We start from the raw sequence: 21,494 nt of genomic DNA on the forward strand, positions 1-21,494 counted from the left end.
AACAAGAACTGTGCGGTTCAGGCATTAATAACAGACAACTCCCTGTGCAGAGCCCAGGGACACAAGAGTACAGCGTGAGCCTTTGGGAAGAGCACAGAATACCCGTTTACCTTCACACATTGGCCTCTGCAGACAACAGCATAACAAGGTATTTTGCAACTCACACTGCTCAGATTTAATAATCCCCCTAAATTCTGACCTCTTTTTTTACTTTCTAAAAATAGATCTTTATTGCACAATGTACTGATGCAGTGCCACTTGCATGAAAGAGCAATATGCCAGAAGGAAACAGCACTTCACCTTGAATATTTACTTATTTTTAAATTTAATATTAGATTTTTTTTTCTCAAAAATGTGTTACCCTTTGCATGGTGCAGTGCACTTTCAAAGTGTTTCACTAACAGCACTGCAGAACTCAGTCTTGACAACAACAGGGAAGATCAGTGCTAGACATCTAAATACAAGAGGAAAAATAAAGAGGTGAATAACTCTGTGCCTCACTTCTGCTCCCAGACCTTGCCCAGCACAACTTTTAAGAAAAATCCATGTTGTAGCACTGGGGTGGGGAACACCATGGTGGCTTGAACTGCTCACACCAGGGACATGCCTGCCTGGGGACACAGGGAACACGTCCCACATCTGAGATAGCATCACTCAAGTACTGTGGAGCAGCAGAACATGCTTCCATAACCCACAACGTATTTCACATTAAGAGCAGCAATTAAATCAATTAGTGGTCACCCAGCAAGCTGCTACTTTACGGAACTTCATTTTAAGCAGCAAAACCAACTTCCAGCACGGCTTAAATTAGGAAGGTGCCACACAAGCATACACATGCTCATCCCACTGGGAAATCAGGAATGGCTGCATAGGCTTCTGCTGCAGGTGAGTTATACCAAACACTTCATTAGTACCACATGGGTAAATCTCAGATTCCAAATGAAACATACACATCCCCATTTATAGTGATTCAACCCAAAAAAGCCAATCCTCCAACTAAAATGCAAGGGCTACATCCATTTTTCTCCAGAGTAAGAGCACATCACATACATGATCACTGCAAAAGTCAGCAGGGACTGTGCTGGATACCACACTGGCTAATTACTTGTGTGACAAATTACCAACTTCAAAATCAAATATCTGCATAGCTCCAAGCTGAATTTTTTTCCATTTTGCATTTTTTTTCCAATTCACATTTTTTAAAAACTATAATTCACTGCTTGTAGCAGCAAAAACATTTTTTTTTTAAACACAGCAATAAATTTCAAGCCTGTTTCTCAAAGCACATTAAAAAGAGCTCATCACTGCCGATACCAAGAGGTCTGAATCTTTTTGTGTCTGGGAATCAGCTCTTAATTTTAAGTTTTCACAAAGCCTGTTTTCCTGTTTTCAAGAAACTTGCCCCATCCTGAGCTCTAGTGACTCATCCCCAGACATCTCTGACTTGCAGCACCTGAACTGACTGCACCCATGAAACACCTTGTGACCAGGCAAAACCACAGCCCATAAGTGGGAAAGCAGGGCAAGGAGATTAACTCAGAAAAACAGACGAAAACTGCACGTTCCTCAGTCATTGTTTCTTCTGGAGGTGTGGAACTGAGCAACTGCTAGGCTTGGCTGACATAGGAATGTTGAGATGATGGTCAATCTCGTGAAGTGCAGCCAGCTGTGTGTCTGTCCTATTTCTCTAAATCCCAAACGCTCTTGCTCCAATAGCAAAGCTCTGACAATCCTTTACAAGAGTGGCTTGTTCTTTTCTCTCTCCCTTTGCTTTTTGTTTTAAAAAAATGTCTCAAAATATTTTCTAAGAGGATGTTTCTGCTGAAGGGAACTGGGGAAAAACATAAGCAGACACTTGAGGTAGACAGGAACCACCCACTCACAAACCTCCTGTTTCAGAGGTGCACAGCTGCAGATCCAGTTGATGTTCTCTCCCCGCCTCAGTCTAAAAAACTTATTAGAGCCAGTGTTTTAGTGAAAAAACAAACGATCTTCACCAGTCCTATAGTGTTTTTCTAGTGGTGAAGCTGAAGTGCTATGAAAGTTACAATTAATCAAGCCTCAGTTTCAGTGTAACTCATCACTCCTTGGCTTTCTGCCACAGTCAGAAGTTTCAGAAGGTTAACTTGTTTCCAAAACAAGCAGAATCTATCAACAAATTTTCAGCTGATTTTGTAGTTAATACATCAAAAGGACAGAGCTCTTTGTTTCCTTGCATTTGTGTTTTCAAAGGCTAGGCAGGAGGTGGTACCTCTGCAAAGCAAAACCAGGGCTGAGCGCTTTTCGCAGCTGCTCCTACCACAGGAGTGATTTACAATTGTTTGTGCTGAGAAATCATGAGAAATGGTTAACGTACAACCACTTCCCCCAGCAGCATCAGCCCAGCAAACAGAGCCAACCCTGTAACCAGGTTAGCACCTCACTGAGACATCAATGAGCTCCGTGCACACCTTCCAACCTCCTGAACCTGTGTGTGATGGAGCTGCAGGCACAGGGCACTGGCACCTCTCCTTCACCTGTGTCTGCAGAGAACCTTATCACTGGCACAGATGCAACTGTGCATCTACCTCGAAAAAGGAGAAAAAAATTTAATTCCACTGTATTTGCATATGCTGTGTATAGTATAATGTATCTGATTGCCAGCCTTTGCTGTAATTAGCACTGTGCAGGTCAAACCCACCAGTGTAATAGTCAAGCAACACTCATGCTGGAGAGTCCAACTCAATTATAAAAAAAATAAACCTGCAAGAAAAGCATCACAGTGAAATACCAAATTTCTCTGTAATTGCAAGCCGCCTTGCTTTGTGAATTCATCCCTCATGTCCATTATCTGCTCCCATTCCTGCCTCAGGAGGCACACAGGCAAGTAACACTAATAGATTCAGTTTCCCCAAGCACTCCCTCTCGATTCATCATGCAACAGGGACTCTTTTTTAATAAACCACACGTCTGCAAAAGGAATATCACCACACGTCATCATCAGGATAGATGAGGAGAGTCAATCATCATTTCTAAATAAGCCAAGAGCAGTAGCTGCAAAACATGAAGCCACTAACACCATCCATGCCACTGCTGGTTTCCCCACAAGCATACGAGGGTGTTTGCAGGGGGGAGGAAGAGCACCTGAACCAAGAACAGAACTGCTTTCTGCACTGGTGCCCCAAAACTGAGGGAATGGGAGACACCAGCTAGTCAAATCACTTTACTTCGAACAAAACAAAAAAAACTTGCTTCAGTGTGTAAACAGAGGAAAAAAGGTCAATTTTTTGAGACGGACTTGCTTGGACACCTCAAGTCCCTCAGTTCTTTTTATCAAGGCAATGAAGCATCCCAAACCTCACTGAAGACATGGACGGGGAAGGGGTCCTGCACCCAACAGCTGCTCTGACCTCATCAACCAACCCCAGCTTTATTCCACCATTTCCTAGAGGAGGAGCGAAGGAAAGAGCAGAGATGGGTGGGAGCAAGCACACTGATACTGCCACCCATAAACAAAGGAAGTGTTTTTTGAAGGCAGCATCTAGGTAGACCTGATGGAAGTAACAGAAGTTACAACAACAACAACAAACCCCTCCAGAAGTCTGAAGAAACTATAGCACTCACTAGAAGCAGTGCCAGAGGAATTCAGCACATAGCCATTTTCCCCCACTATCACCAGCATACCCTTCCCATGTTGATGCAGTTGCTCTCACTGTAGATAAACCTCACTCTCCAGGGCCATCCTGACAATATTAAACTTCTCAGAAAGCCCTGAAGAATGAAGCCAACTCATGTGTGTGGGTCAGCAAACTTACACATGTCTGCAAGACCCCTTTTCCATTGTGTTTAAAAACCTGCGGGAGCCTGGCTGCACATGAAAATCCATGGAAAGGCAATATATATGTACCCTACATTCCTCCTCTTCCAAAACAGTTTCTCTTGCTAGTTGCTCCCCCTCTTTCAGAAAGCGTAGGGGTCCTTAAATCCTTTTGACTAGGAACACATATGAACAGCTGAAAACTCGCATTTTCTCTGCAACTGAACTCTTCTCCAGGCCCCAAAAGCTTCCAGCCTTTCCTCTAAAAAGGAGAAAAAGTGATGAAAGTTATTCCCGCAGCTGGACCAGACAGCCCACACTGAGTTTATCTAGTTGCTACTTCATGTGCGTATTCACCAAGACTCTCATGAGCTTCTCACCACACACACTCAACTTTCAAGTTGGCAGCTGGAGATAAAAACGCAGCAATATCAGCACTGGCCACCAGCACCAATCCCAGGAGGAATATGGGAGTAGCGCTGGTACTTCCCAGGAGGAAAGATGCAGAGACACCAGGGAAGTGCCTGATACCCATCCGTCCTGGTTTCTCCCTGTTCAAATTGTAATACGTGCTACCAAGGGTCCTAAAAATGCTGTTTTCTTGCATGGAATGTGACCCCTTCCTCCTACAAGCTACAGGGGTCTGCCTTCTGTGCCAGGGTATGTTTGCATGATAAATGGCCTTTTTACTGCCTCTATGCACTTATATGCACTCATGCAGGAGAAAGGGGGATGTTGGTCAGGTAGCTTCTTTTGACTTCAGACCAACAACCACCCCCACAATTTAAACACACAACTTCCATCTTGCCTGTCAATTCACTGCAAACCAATAATTGCAAAACAGGTACTTAGGCCAGAAAACTTTGGCCTAATGCTGGATTTCAAGATTTTTCAGACTAAATGAGCAGCTGAGTTTTCATGGTACATGAAGGACAGGAGGACTCCCTTGTACCAGGAGGATGACAGCTCACCACTGCTCTTCTCCAAGGGGCTGCATCCCTGAAGGGTCCCATTGGCTTGTGTCTGATGTCTATGTCAAAGTGACACTGCAAGGATATGTGTCTTTGCCAACAGGACTAATACACTATGCACACACAGAATCCAGTATTTAAAGGACAGACCAGCAGTTTTTGTTTGGGGATTTAAGAGAGGTTTTTGTCAGTCTGCAAAATGTTACCCTGAGCTGCCTCTGCACTTTGCATTTTCCCATAAAGCCCCAGGGTATCCTGCTCTCCTCTGGCCCTCATGTTAAGAGGGGAAATCAGGAACATACATTTTAGGTGGGATACCAGGAAAAGTTTCTTCCCCCAGAGGGTGGTCAAGTACTGACCAGACTCCCCAGGGAATGGTCAGAGCCTCAAAGCTGCCATAGCTCCAGGAGCGTTGGACAATGGATAACCCTCTCAAGGAGGCACAGGGTAAGATTGTTGGGGTGTCCTGTGCAGGGCCAGGAGTTGGACTTGATGATCCTTGTGGGTCCCTTCCAACTCAGGAGATTCTATGACATTGGTTATAGGGCCCTCTTATCCACTGGTTCAGGAACTGGAAGGCAGCATGCAAGGCAGGGCTGCAGGAGGAAAAATTTTTGCTGGTTACGGCAGCTGAAGCTGGACCTGAAAGATTTTTATCCTTCCATGAACCAGCCCCTGCCCAATGACAAACAATTAAAACTCCCCAGGAATGGTTACCAGCTGCACATTTCTCATTTTCCAAGTGCCTGGCTCAAGGCACTGCAAGCAGCTCACAGAGGCAGAAACCAGGGCTGGAACATAAAACGTTCCATCGAGCTCCATGTCAATGGATAAAACCAAACCACCCTTCAAGCCATCCTGGAGCATCCAGACCATGTCATGAGTGAATTGCAAAGACTAGCTCATGCTTTTGATTCATTTGTACACAGGCATTGCAGATGAATTTGGGTAGGAATTATTAATCCTATCTTTGAAGCAGAGTTTGAATAACAGGGAATAAATACAGCCTGGAGCCCTGGACACAATGGGATGGGACTGTCCCCACTTACACCCTGCTCGCTCTCATATTCAGTGATACACATGTCCTAGGGGTGAAAAGTCCATATGGAATCATGCTCCAAGGCCACATAAGCATGGGAAGGCGAGGAGATGCTGTGGGACCAGCAGCAGCACACACCATCTTCCATGTCCAAGGGTTTGGCTCTGCAATTCTACTCTAAAGCCACGTGAGCAGCTTAGTTATTTACTTAACGAAAAGCTTTTAATTATCTCTCTCACACACACACACACATTCCATGGGGTGGGGAAGGAGTGGAATAATCAGCCTACAACCAGTGACTGGAGGGTTCAAAGGAATTGTGGTTTTCACAGAAGTAGCTAACTAGCCCAATTCTTCCACTGCTTGCAAAGCGTACTCCCATCCCCAGGCTCCAGCCACGGCGTGTTTCGCTGTGGTTACATCTCAGGCTGAGCTGATCCTGTAAGAAGGACTCAATTTTGACAGAGCAAAGGTTCCTCCACAGGTCTGGGCTCCAGGTTTCCTGACGCAGCCAAGAGTTATTCCGTTGTGTGACCCAGTCTGAAAGCCAGGCTGACATCCCATGGCACTTGCCCTCACCAGCAGATGGACTGGGCTGCTCCCCAAAAATACACATGTGGGTGGGAAGCACACAACGCTGTGGCCACAGCCATGCAACCAGGCAGCCATGGAACTCTCCCACTGCCCGCAAGACGAAACACTCCCCTGAGCTTCTCACCTTCCTACATCTTTTAGGCTCTGCATTGAGATCAGGGAGATACAAAATTCTCAGTCTCCTCCAAAAGCACCAGAGTTCAAGTGCTGTAAGACTTTATAAATTATAAATTACAAACCAGTGCTATCAACATTTGCTCTGAGCACAGCAGCTACAGCAAGCTGGCATGGGAATTTGTTTAAAAATCCCAGATCAGAAATGCAGCAGGGTCTGGAGGAGCATGGCGTGGAAGAGTACAATTGCTTGAACACACTCCCCAAACCCACACAATTTCCCTCTCTGTGGAACTGCTTCAATTAAAAAAAGAAAAAGAGAGAGAAAGATTTAGTCCAGCTACACAATCTACATGGACAAATTAAAAGCACTGGCTTTTAATACACAATGTGAACAGCGTTACACAAGTAAAAATTCACATAAACAGAAAACAAGCGTAAACAACTGACTGAACGTAAAGAAACTAATAATATTAATCTGGATTAAGTACAAGCCAGAAACATTCCTACCTAATCCATCCGATGGACAAAGATAAATCCCTGCTATGCTGCATCTACAGCTCTTTGCAATTTAAGAAACCACAATACTGATCAAAACAATAGTAGATAAGGCATACAAAGGGAAATCTTTAAACATTGTTGCCTGCTTAATCTACACAAGATTACAGCAAAAACCAAGCATCAAGAAAGAGTAATCATTGCAAAAGATCCCCAAGCTCAGACTGCAATTTCTACTCCAGATGCAAAGCTTTATATTGAACTTCCCAATACACAACTGCAAGACACACAGCTCCAAGCCTGAACAACCTGAGTATCTGCTATTCCTTAACACTCTAGGAAAACTGCACAGAAGTTAGAGGGAAGCCAACAGATCTGCAGTGGAGCTTAAAAGTACAAAGTAAAGTTTATGATGGGAAATTATTTGCATCCATAGGGCTGCTGCAGGGACCCTCACACACATTAAAGCCCTTAGATTAATCCCAGCTTCCCAGGAATGTAAAAGCAGCTCCAGCAAATTCAGACACTGACCCAGTGTTGGACACAGTATAGCTCAGCCTTACCTCCCCACTGCAGCCCCACCCACACATTCCTCCATCCAAAGAGGGGTGGGAAGCTCCCACCAGGAGCAGGGATCCCTGGCCTGAATAGGTGGGGAGAGCCCAGAGTTTTCCCACCTGGCATGGACACAAGATCTCTAAGCATCACTAATTTCCAGGGCTTTTTCCAAGAAATAGGTGAAATATGGGAGTAAGGAGTTGAAGAAAAATCCACCTGCAGTGACACAGGTATTGTCACAGTTCCCCCAAATGGAGCCTCTCAGCACGTACCCCTTATTTGGAAACACAAGGAAAGATGTCTGAGAAGAAACTCCAAGTCAGATGCTGTGGATACTCAGGAACATCCAAGGATTAAGAGCCTGAGGTTCACCTGCTGACCCCAAAAATCCAGGATTCATTTGAGATGTCAAGCAACTGCTGGTGAAAACCCAGTACAGAGCCACTGCCTTTCACCAGCAACTCTTCTATACACACAACTTTATTCCAGCATGTTGCATGCCACATTCACAACATCATTATCCACCTATCAATGTATCAAAACACATGGAGCATCCCAACATCCCCACAAGCTACTGTGGCAGAGCAACACTTTGATCTCTAACAAATGAATTTGTGGAGGTGGTTGCTCACTAGATAAGCCACATCTTTGCGAGCCTATGTCCCATTCATTCAAATATGTGGTCAACAAGCAGTAAAGGGGGCAGTAGGAGAGACATTGTTTTACCACTTCCCAAAAATCAAATGCTGTCAAATGAAAAACACCATGGATGCTCATGCAGAGCACATAGGCACTTGGCAGGAAAATACTGGAGCCAGGAGCTGTAGGTTTGGAGTATTATTGCCTGAAGCGTTTATAGGCTTTAGGAACATAACAATGTTTGGAAACAGGCCAAGAGGAGTCCTTACTCCTCAGGAGTGCTGCTTTCCCAGGAAATGCTTTGCTTTTTGTGGAATTATTAATTTTAACTTGCAATTATGAGATCAGGTAAAAACCACAGGTAATTCCCATTCTCGTCATCTAAATTGACACAGGAAATAATGTATATGTTTATATTAGGAAAAAAAATCACCCTTCCCTCTGCTTCATAAGGCTCTAATTGAGTTTTCAAGGTAAGGAGCACGCACTATGTTTATCCTGATATTTATCTTCCACAGCAGATTATGTTTGTCCATGGGAATCCTAGAAAATCCGCACCTTCTTTATTAAGGCCATGACAGCAGAGATATGCACTGCCTTTTAAATCCCACCCAATGTTCAAAATTGCCCTAGAAGTGCAACTGAAGATGCAATATTATGTAAAATATAAATATCAAGAGTATCAGCATCACTGACATGTGATGCACAACCCCTACCAGCCACCACAATGCTGCAAGAAAACCTTAAATTCATTAAAAATATTGCTGGACCAGCGATTAAAAAAGAAAAACAACCTACTTTGGATCTCCACAAAGCAAACTTTGAAGCAAAGGGAGCGGATCCTGGGGCAGCAACACAAGAGTTAGCTAACTGTGAAAGGAATTGCAATCCACGGCATCACAGCAATAGCAGCAGCCAGGGCAGAGCCCCTCTGCCTCCCTCATCCAGACCCAGCACATACTCTGCCCCACGAGATCGTACAGGGCTTATTTTTACATACCTCAACTGTGAATAAGAATCAATAATTCAAAGACCATCCCTCCAGATCTACCAAACTAAGGCAGGCAAAATCCAGCGTGTTTGAAAAGCTTTCAAATCCCAAATTGAAAGAGCAAGGAAAGGCAAAAAGGGGTTTGTGGTATTGTTCTAAAATTAGATTTTCATGGAATAGTTTGGATTGGAAGGGACCTATGTTGCTTAATCTTAATTAAATTAACACACTGAACCAGCTTAGCACCTACCCCAGAATCTGGACAATTTCTAAGAAATTTTCTCTTCACCATGCAATCCTTGAATTACCATTTACACAGCCACAGAGGGAAAAGCTGCCAGACCCTGCCCAAAACCAGCTTCCTCAAACCAGTGCAGCAAGGGTGAACAAGTTCCTTTTCCCCAAACAGGGAAGTGAGGACTTGGGACACTTGCAGCTGCAGCACTCAGAGGTGGTTGAGGTGGATTTTAATTCATTCCAGACGTTCTGGAGTAATTTTCATCACAAACGGTGCCTTGCTGGAGATAAGAAATAAAAATATGCCTTGGTGGAAAATCCAGTAAGAGCATCACTTCCCAGCAGGCCAGTGTGTTTTCTTGAGCTAGAATTCAGGGCAAAGCAGGATGCACGGACAGGAAAGAGCTCTTGCCTGACCGATACCAGACCACAGCATCCACATTTGTTCCATGAGTGGGTGAGCAGGCATCGGTCTGTGGAGCGCTAAGCCCTTCCCCGCCATATCTCCTTCGTCCTCCTGCACAATGGACTCCGGGCAGAGCTGGGGATCCCAGCTCGGCCACGGCAGCCCGGGCAACCCCACCCAGAAAAGGAGGACACCCCTGGGCTGCGTGTCCCTATCCTGCTATCCCCATTTCTTGCCTCCTGCAGAATCTGTCTCGGGCTGAGCCTCAGCCTTTTGACTTCCAGCGCTCCGTGTCACACGCAGCCCCACGGAGCGCTGGCACACACTGCCAGCCGCGCACACACACACGGAGCGCGCACAGCTGCACTGGATTCGGCCACTGCAAACACAGATACACTGCGCGCACACACGGGGCAAACACGGACACGCTGCACACACACGCACAGTACGTACATGCATATGGGGCACACTCACCTGGTGTGCAGACACACGGTGCACTCGCTCGCACACGCACTGCAGTGCTCATGCATGCAGCGCTCACACGCAGAGCTCACAGCAGTCACACCACACACCCCCGACACAAACTACACACAGGGCTCTTGTGCAGACCACGCGCGCACACCCCAACACCCCACGCACGCACGCACACCCTTTACACGCACAGGCACACCAACGGCACACGCTCGCTGTGCAGATGCACCTTGCGCAAATGAGCACACGCACCGCACACAGTGCACAACCACACACGCGCACATACACGTGCCCACCCGCACAGAGACCGCGGGCGCGCACCGACCCGCCGTTTGCGGACGCGGACCCGCCGCGCAAAGGCCGCGCACACGCTCCCGCGCCGCGCACACGCTCCCGCGCGCACTTACCCGGCCGCCCCCGCCCGCGGCTCTGCGCCCCCCCGCCCCGCCTCCTCCCCCCACAACACTGTAGTAAGTTCTCATTGGCCGGGGGCGAGGGGCGGGACGCCGGCGCCGCCTCGCCATTGGCTACGGGGAAACCGCGGCCGGCGGCGCGGGCGGGGGAGCGCGCGCCCCCTGCCGGCTCCCCCCATGCCGTCCTGTGGCGCTCCCTCCCGCGGGCGGCCCGAGGGAGCGCCCGGAGCGCCTGCCCGCGCCCGCCACAACGCCACCCCGGCAGCGAGAGGCTGCAACAGCGCGGCTACCGCCCCCTGTGTTCCTGCCACCGCCACGCCCTCCCCCGCTAAGGTGATGGTGGCGGGGGGGCGATAATTTGGCGCCGCACGGCCCCGGTAGGAAGCGGCAGGAAGGGTCCTGCCCGCCGGCAGCGCGGGCAGCAGCGCCGCTCCCCCTCCCTCCGTGACCTCAATTTTAAACACCGCTCGCTGCCTCCCAGAGAAAGTCGTGGCGCAGCTCTGAAGGGAAACCCGGGGTGAAGAAGCAAGGAGGAGTGTATGAAGAAAGGTAGGGGGGGCGTTGGGGTTTTTTAATGCTGTTAGTTTAGTCTTCATTTTTTTAATCATAAGGCCGTTCGTAATCGAACAGGTACTGTCTCAGGCTTGTGGCAAGCCAAAAAAGCGACGACTGAGGTGGCTTGGTCAACAACAAACGCCCCCAGGAGCCCAGCACAGCCCCACCGAGGGGCCCGCCCTGCCCCTGCTCTGGAATCCCGCACCTCCAGCATGGACTGGATTTTCCTCGCTTATAGCCAAATTGGAATCTGTTATTTTTGTCAAACAGAGCTGTCCAGCTCTCCCTGCTTTGTACATCAGAGCAAAACACGCTGCCCAGAGCCTCTTAAGCACTTCCAAAGGTTCCAGCAAAGATGCTGCCAACCTGCCCAGCTCAGGAACCAACCCCCTCACATATTTGCACAATTCCAAAATACGCCTGGCACTAAGGCATCTTCGACTGTCTCCCATAGAGAATTAAGGTCTCAGGCACATTATTCTGCTTGGATTACGAGCAACTGCCCTGCCTCTTCACCAACAGATAATAACCCAAGGCTGATGCACACTCTGGCTGGGATGGCTCCATCACTGGTACTGACCTAGCAAGGGCCACTCACACACTGAGGGCATTTGTACTATATGAATCTAAAAATACCCAGATTTTTGGAAAAAAATTAACATGCTTCTCACAGCTATTTACCCCTTCTCCTTTATGTGTCTATGACAGTCAGCTCTGCCAAGAACAGAGCAGCTCCCCTGTGTCTCAGTGTTGAGACCACTTGCAAAAAGCTCCTTAATGAGAGGGAAGACAGATATTTTTTGCTTTAAATCTGAACTACTTGGTGGTTTCCTTGGACTTAGATGAGCACATCTGATTTAAAAAAAGTGGGGAAAGGTCTGGCGGCTCTAAGTCACTGCTCCTACATTAGGGAACAGGTAGCTCCTTTGAAACATGCCCTGAAGCTCTGACTTTAGACCCCAGTGCAATAAATTAGCACATTTTAATAGCCCAGGCAGTGCATGGAGGAGCATCAGATGTTCAGTGCTGACCCATCCCACAACTGCTGCCTTTGCTACTGCTCACCCATGGGTGGGCTTAAAACACTGCCAGAAGAGAAATACCAGTCCAAAGGGCTTTGAGGAGAAAACCATGGAGCAAAGAAACCACGAGTTTTTGTTGGCAACAGCTTCTTGCAACTAAGAAAAACAAGCAAACAAACCCACACTGCTTCATTGTACACTACCCACAGCAAATTATGTGGAGGAGAGACCAGGGCAACAAAAACTTTGCATCAAAGTGGTGATTTAACACCACACAGCACATCATCCACTACGCTCAGATCACCAGATGATCCCCAACTCCATCTGCCAGCAGCTGAGAACACAGAGCAGCAGCTCCTGCGTTTTGTATTCCCAGGTGAAGCATTTATCCACAGGGAGCACTAGTGCAAGCTGCCAACGCGCTTGCGTACGAGGGCAATGGATGCTGTCACCTCTTCAGCCCCCAAACAAATGGCTGAGAGCTTCATTGGCTGAAAAGCTAAAGGAAGAGACACTAAAAAGTTAAATTATCAAATACAAAAGGAGACACTTGGTCTATGCCAAGAGAGCCTGAAAAATATTCTTCTGGGGCAAGGGGATCTAAGCCTACATAAAGCAATTTTTTATAAGGAGCAGAAAATATGTGAAAAAAGGGAGAAAAAGAAACCCAAAACCACTGTTTACATGAAAATAAACCCATCACCACCACACTTCTGCTGGAAGTCACTGGCTTAGCTTCTAACTTTTTCCTTCCTACACAGCCCCAAACTGACCTCTGAAATCCCATAGAAAGCAATGGAAATTTCTTAAATTCTTCACTATAAGAACAGTTTGCCCTGTGCCAAGCCTGGATTGCAACTATTTAAAGAACTCTCCCAGTTACAGCTGGGTAAAGTCACTTTATAGGAGTCATTTAGAGACTAAGAATTATTTTATTAAGTCAGGATTTCTTGGTATTTGCCTGCTGGATATAGGAATAAGGACAGGAATTATATTCATTTTAGGCATGCATTTGGGGTCACTAAAGCAGAGGCTGTTCCTCACAAGGTGAAAGGCCACTGGGAGTGCTCAGATCCTGATGGGTTCAGTCAGTGCAAACCAACTGGATCACGGAGGACAACGCCAAACCCTGCCCTCTGCCTGGGTAATGTGCAGGCACTCGCAAGCAGCTGAGTAGAACACACTGCAGCATCCTAGGAGCATCCAGACAGCAGATTAAATCTAGCTCAAGTTCTTCACAGAACAGATCTTTGTAAGGTGATCGAGCACTCTGTAGGCCCCACAAGATACACTCCTGGTAGGATTTGTTGCAAAACAGGGCTCCCAGTTTACACCAGTGCTGGAGAACACTGCCCAGAGCATTACTGGCACAACAATAAAAGGCACAGAGCTCTCCTTTATGCCCTGAGGAACTTCTCCAGTGAGGAATTCCCAGTCTAAACAAAGCAATTGTGCATTACACTGGTGCTGTGCTCCCTTCCCCAAAGCAAACAGGACTTAAAGTGAAGAGAAATACTTGAGATTACACCAAGTTCTAGGAAAAGAAAAAAAAATTAGGCAGGTCAGATGAATCCTTCATCTATCCTGCTCTAAATGAGCTGTATTACACACACATATGTGAACATCCAACAGGCACGCTCCGTTTCCCTTTCTCATACTCACACTCACACACTTTGCAAACAAGCGACAGTCTCCATTGCAGCAGCAGCCATTTCACAAGAGCAAACAAGGTGGGAGGAGAGCAGGTGGCTCCGTTTTGCCAGTTCCTGGCCCTCTGCCCTTGGCTCCTCTTCCAGCTTTACTGTCACCATCAGCAGTGCTGATTTGGCCATGAGTAGAAGACAAGAATGAGGAGGAAAGGGAACCTCCTTTTGACTTTTCAAGCTTTGTCTTCCTGTAAAATGGTGATCTAGAATTAAGATATTGCAGGTAAATTATTCACCTGGAAGGAAAGAATGCTTCAACTAACACTGCATTTCTCCCCTTCCCACCCCCACCCCTCTCTCCAGCACAGAAGTCACTGCTGAAAAAGCCTCTGACAGGCTGAACTGCAAAATCAAGGAATTTTCACTAAGGTCTAGAACATTTGTACTGCTTTGCAACTCACAGTGTGCAGAGTGAAGGCAACCTGAAACACTCATCTGGCTCTGTATCAAGTATTTAACCAAAGATTAAATCTAGTCCAGCCCATCATAACACTCTCCAAAACCAACCATTCATTCATTGCTGAGACAGTTATTAAAGGACCAAGAAGGACCCTCCGTAGCTAAAAAGCCTGAGTGATTTAGGCATTGGAATCACACTTGGCATCAGGGCAGTTCACCTCCAATTTTGCTAAATCCAATCTGCTTCTGCCATCATTTTCTTTGTGGTTTCCTTCCGGAGAATTTTCTTTTGTTGGCTGTAATTTGTAGCCTTTAAAAGCTGCTGTTGCTAAACTACAACCATGTGTTCTCTCATGGGCAGAAGAATCCCATTTTTTAGCCATTAGATCTTTTTGGTACCGGACTGGCTCACATGGATCCCTTTTGGGCAGATGGGGAAAGCAGAGGCAGTGGCTGGGAACTAAGTCTGTACACCCAGGAATTCCCATCCCACCTGCAATCTGGTTAATTGACACAAAAAGCTCCCGTCATGAGCTTCATTGATTTGCATGAAGCTGATGTTCATTTGAGTCAGTGTCTTGAAGCACAGCAGACAAACTCCAAGTAGCAAGAGGAATAAAACAGAAGAGGAGTTTCCGTTCTCTCCAGGCTATGTGCCAGTGCAGGGAAGAACAGCTCCTGGAGAGTCAGCTTTGTTTAGACTCAGGGCTTAGAGTCAGCATGTAAAGCACATTTCTGCCAAGATGCACCATTAAAGATTAGAGGAGGTCAGCTGCAGCCTTGCAGGATTGAGTGTTCATATGGTGAATGTTTCTACATTGACAGAGAAATACTTTTCCTCTCAAGTATGAGCAGGAAGTATTAAACACGCAAGTGGCTGCACTGAAAGGATCTATAAAGAGCTTAACAAATCCTGGAGAACAGATTACAGGTGATGCTGTGAATTTAAGCAGTGCAGGCTCAGGAAAAGGCAGAGTCAGTGTGGCATGAGCCTGAGCTCCAGAAACAACCTAAGAAACTGACTGAACCGTGGAAAGAACCATCACAGGAGTCTCAGACTGTCCCACAGCACATCATCTCCATCACCTCGAGAGCTCACCCTCCTTCCAAGCATTTACTAGGATTTCATTTCTCAGCAGTCGCAGTAAAAAACCTAAAACCAGAGGAGTGTGCTTACAGATGGCACTTGACTCCCTACTCCTCTTTCAGGAATGCTGCTGGAAACTCCTATGTTTGGCCAGCAGGAAGAAATTCAAGCCCTTGTGTCAGCCTCCTAAGCCAAGCTGGACCAGCCAGCCACGCTAGAGAGGCAGCTGTCCCTTCAGCGGGGGACAAGCTCAGCTATGCAGCCTTTCTTGAAATGCACCCAAAAATAACAGTGAGTGCCACCTAGAGACCAGAGCTCCATCCGGGAGGCAGCCAAGCTGCACTACAAACAAAAGATGTCAGGGGCTGATTTACTCCTTGCATGGATGAGGTGTCAAACTGTAGCCAAGAGAGGCTCTGGCTTCTTTAAATAACACCAGGTATGTGTGTTTTCAACTGCAGCTTCTCCCCAGAAAGGCACCAATTCAGTGAAGGAGATTAAACTCCATATTATTATGCTCTTATTGAGCAAAGAGCACCCCTTAGCTTCAAAATGCTTAGAGCTCTTTGTTATGGGGAAGGACAGTTCTAAGATCAGGGTTTGTTTAGGACTATTTAACTTTACCGAGCGGTAAGTTTGAGGCAGATACCTGGCAGAGAGTGTTCGAGTCTGCACTAACATATCCCATGTAATCCAAAGGCCAGGCAACAAATTCACACAAGCCATGAACCCAGCTCTAGTCAACAGACAGCAACTGGTGATTGAGGGCTAGACCTGTGCTTCAGTGAGGGACACCTGGCAAAACCTAACATTTATTTAAATTAAACTTTAGCTGTGGAGAACAAATACAACTTCTAACTATTATTTCTTCCACAAATAAGAGCCAAAACTCTGCACCACCTTGGTCAGCACTGCATCCCCTGCCTGACACGTCCTTGGACCTCACAGGGTTTGTCCTGAGCTACTAAACTGGATCAGTCTTGTCACTTTGAGTCCTGCCTATGGATGTTCCCAGAACCTGATAGAGCACAGCCAAAGTCTGCCCAGAAGCATTTCTGCAGGTGCACAATGATTAATTGGTGCACATTTCCATATCACAAATTAAAAAGACCTCAGCTTGCTTGAAATGCAGTATATTAACCTCTGAAACCGGCAGTCATGGATACCAGCTTCAAAAAGATGAATATCAATAAGATAGAATCCCAGAGGATAGCATCCCACTGCTGCCAGATTTTCTGGAATAAATAAGGCGTTTTGAGGCTTTTTTAAGGTAGTAACTTTACATGCTTATTTTATTAAGAGAACCCAAAGTGGTTCATATTAACAGACAGAAGCCAAGAAATTCAGGAGGGTGAGGGGGATAAGGTTGCCGACGAAAGCAGTGGGCATGGAGGGAGAGACAGGGAGCTGAGGGCAGGAAGCATACTGCCATCGTCACAGTTAACTGCCAAGAGTCTGAAAAGGTTTGTTACTCAAATAAATAACTCTTGTTAGTTCAGGGTGTTCTGCAGGTCCATTGAGGCTGCACAGTAACAGTGCACACAGTAAATCTCTGGAGCAGGAGATGCAGCAGCAGCTTGGAGACACCAATCTCACCCTGCACTCACTGCAGGCTGTATCAGAAAAGCTAATAATCATTAAGCTGCCATCTTTTATTTCTAATTATTTGTCTCCACAGCAGGGTTTCTCCAACCATCAAGCAAAAGGGAAGCAAGTCTCAAAGGCGTAACTGTTTTGAAGTGGGCTCACAGCTGCCACAGCATGAATGCCTCTCCAAGAACAGTAGCAACTGCTCTGCATGGCCCACAGAGCTGGGAGGGAAAGCATCTCTGTTTAGGCTGGTTTTCAATGTCGGTTTTTAGGTCAACCAAAACAGCTTTTCTTATGCAACAGAAAGCTCACTTGTTTTGGAGTTTTTGCTTTCATTTAATTAGATGGTAATTCAGAGGGCAGCACTGCTATTCTAAACACCACAATGAGAACTGTTTTCACTGCTTTACTAAGCAACAAAGTGAAAACACTGAGCTAAGCTGGCTCTAGAACTTGACACCATATTAGAGACCACGGTCTCTGACAAGTGGAAGAGATACGTTGCTGCCACATTTCCACAGAATCACAGAATCATTTAGGTCAGAAAAGCCCTTCAAGATCAAAGAGGCTAACCATTAACCCACCACTGTCAAGCCCACCACTAACCCATGCCCCTAAATGCCACATCTACATGGATTTTAAACCCCTCCAGGGATGGAGACTCCATCATTGCCCTGGGCAGCCTGTGCCAGTGCTTGATGACCTTTTCCATGAAGTTTTTCCCTAATATCCAACTTAAACCTACCCTGGCACAGCTTGAGTTCATTTCCTCTCATCCTGTCCCTTGTTCCCTGACCGATCCTTTTCAGGCTGCCCCCTTCTGTCAAGGAGTTGTGGAGAGACAGATCCTCCCCAAGCCTCCTTTTCTCCAGGGTGAGCTGCCCCAGCTCCTCCAGTTGCTCCTGCTGCACCAGCCCCTTTTCCAGCTCTCTTCCTTTCCCTGGACACGCTCCAGCCCCTCAATGTCTTTCTTGTTGTGAGGGGCCTAAAACTGACCCCAGGATGCAAGGTTTGGCCTCACCAGTGACCAGTACAGGGGATTGTCCTAGTCCTGCTGGCCACAGTAGCGTTCGTACAGGCCACGTGTCACTTGCCTTCTTGCCCACCTGGGCTCATGTTCAGGCACTGTCAACCAACAGGAGAGGTTAAAGAAGAAAATCTCACTAAAGGTGCTGGAAACCTCATTTGTTCTTCCCCTTTGGGCTATGTGTAAACAAGAACTAAGGGGAGACCCAAATTCACAACACAACAAGCTACTTAACGGCTCTGCAGTGCAGTGCCCTTCTCCAGGTCACCCATGAATTCTGGGATAGAAAGAAACAACATGTATAGATAGATAACAGCACGTAGCTTCCAGCATCACCAGTGCCACCGTATGGAAAAACAGAGCCCAAACACAGCCCATGAACGGACACTGCACTTACCACCACAGCCACAGTTCTGAACAATTTTTCAGTAGTGACCTCACCTTGGATTTCCTGACAGGCTTTAAATAATGGCAACATATGTGAGTCTCAGCTTGAAGGTCAAGAGCAAAACCCCCAACAGAGGAGGCTCCTCTAGCATTTTCAGCATTTTCCTTCATGGTTTCTGCCCCACAGCTACTCCCAGCTTCTCTCCATGGAAGCTGCTGGTGTGTTACTTTGTCCAACACTTACCAGGTCAGGAGAGGAGATTATATTACTAAATTTATATTTAATATAAATATATTACTAAGACTCCTGTGCATTTTATGTTTGCCTATGAGATAAGCTAGGCTTAAAGATGGAGAGGCAATCTGAGCCTGATGTCTTCTCTGCTGAGTGAAGGTCAGGGCTGTCCCTGAGCCAGTGTTACTGTACCACACCCCCTTTATCTTCACTATCCCTAACAAGGTACCACATGGCTTTCTTGTTTGCTGACAAAGATTGATACCAATTATTCAGCAAGCAGCAAATTTCATCTCATATCAGGATCAAAATCTCCACAGCTTGTAACAAGCACGGCCACCAAAATGCAATTCTCTCCCCTCTGTGCAATACATGCAAGAAAACAGACAAAAGTAACATGGAGACTGCTCTGGGGAGAGCAAACCGGGGATGGTCCAGGTTATCAGTGTTTCCCAAGGGAGAAATTCATCCTCGACCAGAGACTTGTCATAGAGAGATAGCCAGATGGGTGACTGTCCTGAGGGTCTGCTCAAGCACTGAGCCAAAGAGTTGCTCCAGGTTACCCTGGCACAGCTGCAGCTGCTGTGCTGGTACAGCTTTGCCTCTCACTAACCCATTCCAACTATCATGCAAGTGAGCACTTGTATCTTGCTCCATATCCAAGCCCACAGCAGCTTCCAGCTGTACCTTCCACGCGGAGGAGTTTTATTCTGCATTCAAATGGCTGCTGGGTGTTTGGTGGGGTTGGAGCTCAGCACCTCTGACCAAGGTAGATTTTCTAGTTAATTAAAAATCCTGCTTTTGGAGATTTGGTAGCAAAGCTCATTCAGATCAGGAGGCAGCTGTTCATCTTCCAAATATAGTGCTCACTTCTGAGTAAGAACAACAGGTTTACGCTTGGATTTGATTCATCTCTCCTGCCCTGCCATGAGGCATTGTATAATGATGTCAAGTTTAATAAAGCAATCTGTTCCCAGCACCTTCCTCTGCTTTCCCTTCACGTCTTTCATCAATGACTGGCAGCACGTGAAATACTCAGGCACAGAGCAGAGCTGCTCTAAATGTGCTCAGCCCTTTCCCTTACTAGGAGAGGAGAGGGTGTTACTGGGGAAGAGGAGTGACGGAGAGGGGAAGGCTTAGCAGGAGGATAGTTTGAATTTAAAAAAAGAAAAAAAGTAAATTTGAACTTACTGAAGTTTCCAGAGAACACAACTTCGATGCAAAGGCACCACTGCACCCAAAGAAAAAGCATCACCAAGCAGATCCCTTCCTTCCCTCCATCCTGAGCACACACACCTTGTCCTCAGAGGCTCTAATACACAAACACTACCTCACAGCCAAGTTCATGGCAGGCACCAAACCTCTGCAGGGAAACCATCAGAATCCACTCCACCTGGGCAATTTTTTCCCCCATGCAAAGCAGGTGCTCCATGAACACAAACTGAAATCCTCAGTGCCTGATGCTCTTCTCCAAGCTCGACACACATTTCCCCTCCTCTCCTGCCAGAAGGGCCTCAGCCTCCTCTCCATGCCCTGCAAAGCCCCGAACACCCCTGGTTTGCAAAGGGCAAGGTGGTCCAGTGCCATCAGAGAGCCCCTTTCACAACCACAGTGCTGACTTGTCACCAACAGATGTAAGGAGACATCCTGGGAAGAACAGGAAGCATTGCTTTCCCTTCGCAAAAATATTTTCCCTTCCATTTACTCACTTGCTGGCAGTTAAATGTGTTTTTATCCCCAGGTCAGTGCTCCACAGCCTAGGCTGGCAGGAAAAACTACTACTGAGGGCTTCTTCATATTATAAAATACAGCAATTTCCAGGCCAACTAAGTGCATTTCAATATCCAAAATCTTGACACACACAAAAAATCATGTTGTTTGACAACAACCAATGCTTCAGAGTTTAAGACAGAATAAACAGGTCGGTTCATTATTTAAATAGGTCCGATCACTAAGTCAAAGCAACTTGTTTCAACTATTTCTGCCCACTGATCTAACAAAGCAGGTACTTACCGAGAGATGAGGGAGCCAGGCCAACCACACAGGCGAAGCACCAAAATCCATCGTGGGGCAACGGATAGAAAAGAAAGGAGAAGAGACACTGGTTAAAAAGCAGTTCCAGCTAAACATGAAAAACCCATGCACCCAGCAGAAAAACCCGAGCCACAAAGCCAAAAGCTCACACTTCTACGCACATGAGCAAGGCAACAGAGCAAACTTCAGTATCTGACTCTTCCAGAAGTGAAGGTGGAACCGGACGTTCACGGTCAGCCACTTCTTAGAAATGTAAACACCAAGCGTGGAAGGGCAAAAAAAAAAAAAAAAAAAAACCAACAAAAAAAAAAAAAAAAAAAAAAAAAAAAAAAAAAAAAAAACCACCAACCAAAACATCAGCTCGGCATTACCCAACGCCGATTACACAGCAGCGGTGACGCAGGCAGCCGCCGGTGAGTGCCGCTGGCGTGGGCACGGGCCGCGCTCCGCCGGGCTCCGCGCACCCCGGGCTGCAGCAGCGGCGGGCTCCGCGCACCCCGGGCTCCTCCGCACTTACATAACTTCTCGTGCAAACTTCTGGAGGGCTGGACACAGCCCAGCGCCGCCGGTCCCGGCTCCACAGGGCTCCAACTGAGCCCTCTAGTGGGCTTCAAAAATTCCACAAAACCCCAGAGCCTTAATTTAATTAACACTCGGCCAGAGGCCTCTAAACCCTAATCCTCTCAACAAAAGGATCATTAAGTAAATGAAGAGATTCAAGAGAG

General features: G+C 46.8%; 1 protein-coding gene across 2 annotated transcripts in view; it reads right to left on the bottom strand.

Annotated features, from left to right (window-relative positions):
- The window catches only part of EPB41 (erythrocyte membrane protein band 4.1), an 86,749-nt gene extending 65,825 nt beyond the window's left edge, over window positions 1–20,924 (bottom strand). Inside the window, exon 1 of one of the 2 annotated variants that reach the window (XM_039729001.1) lies at window positions 20,749–20,924. The gene's annotated coding sequence lies outside the window, so the exon portion shown is untranslated. Of the gene's footprint in view, window positions 1–13,966; window positions 13,986–20,748 lie in introns of those variants that run through there. The other variant, XM_039729002.1, reaches the window with a different exon arrangement.
- Window positions 20,925–21,494: the final 570 nt, after the last annotated feature.

The sequence above is a fragment of the Passer montanus genome, unplaced genomic scaffold (assembly GCF_014805655.1).
Source record: "Passer montanus isolate IOZ18808 unplaced genomic scaffold, ASM1480565v1 scaffold68, whole genome shotgun sequence".
NCBI classification, from domain to species: Eukaryota; Metazoa; Chordata; class Aves; order Passeriformes; family Passeridae; genus Passer; species Passer montanus.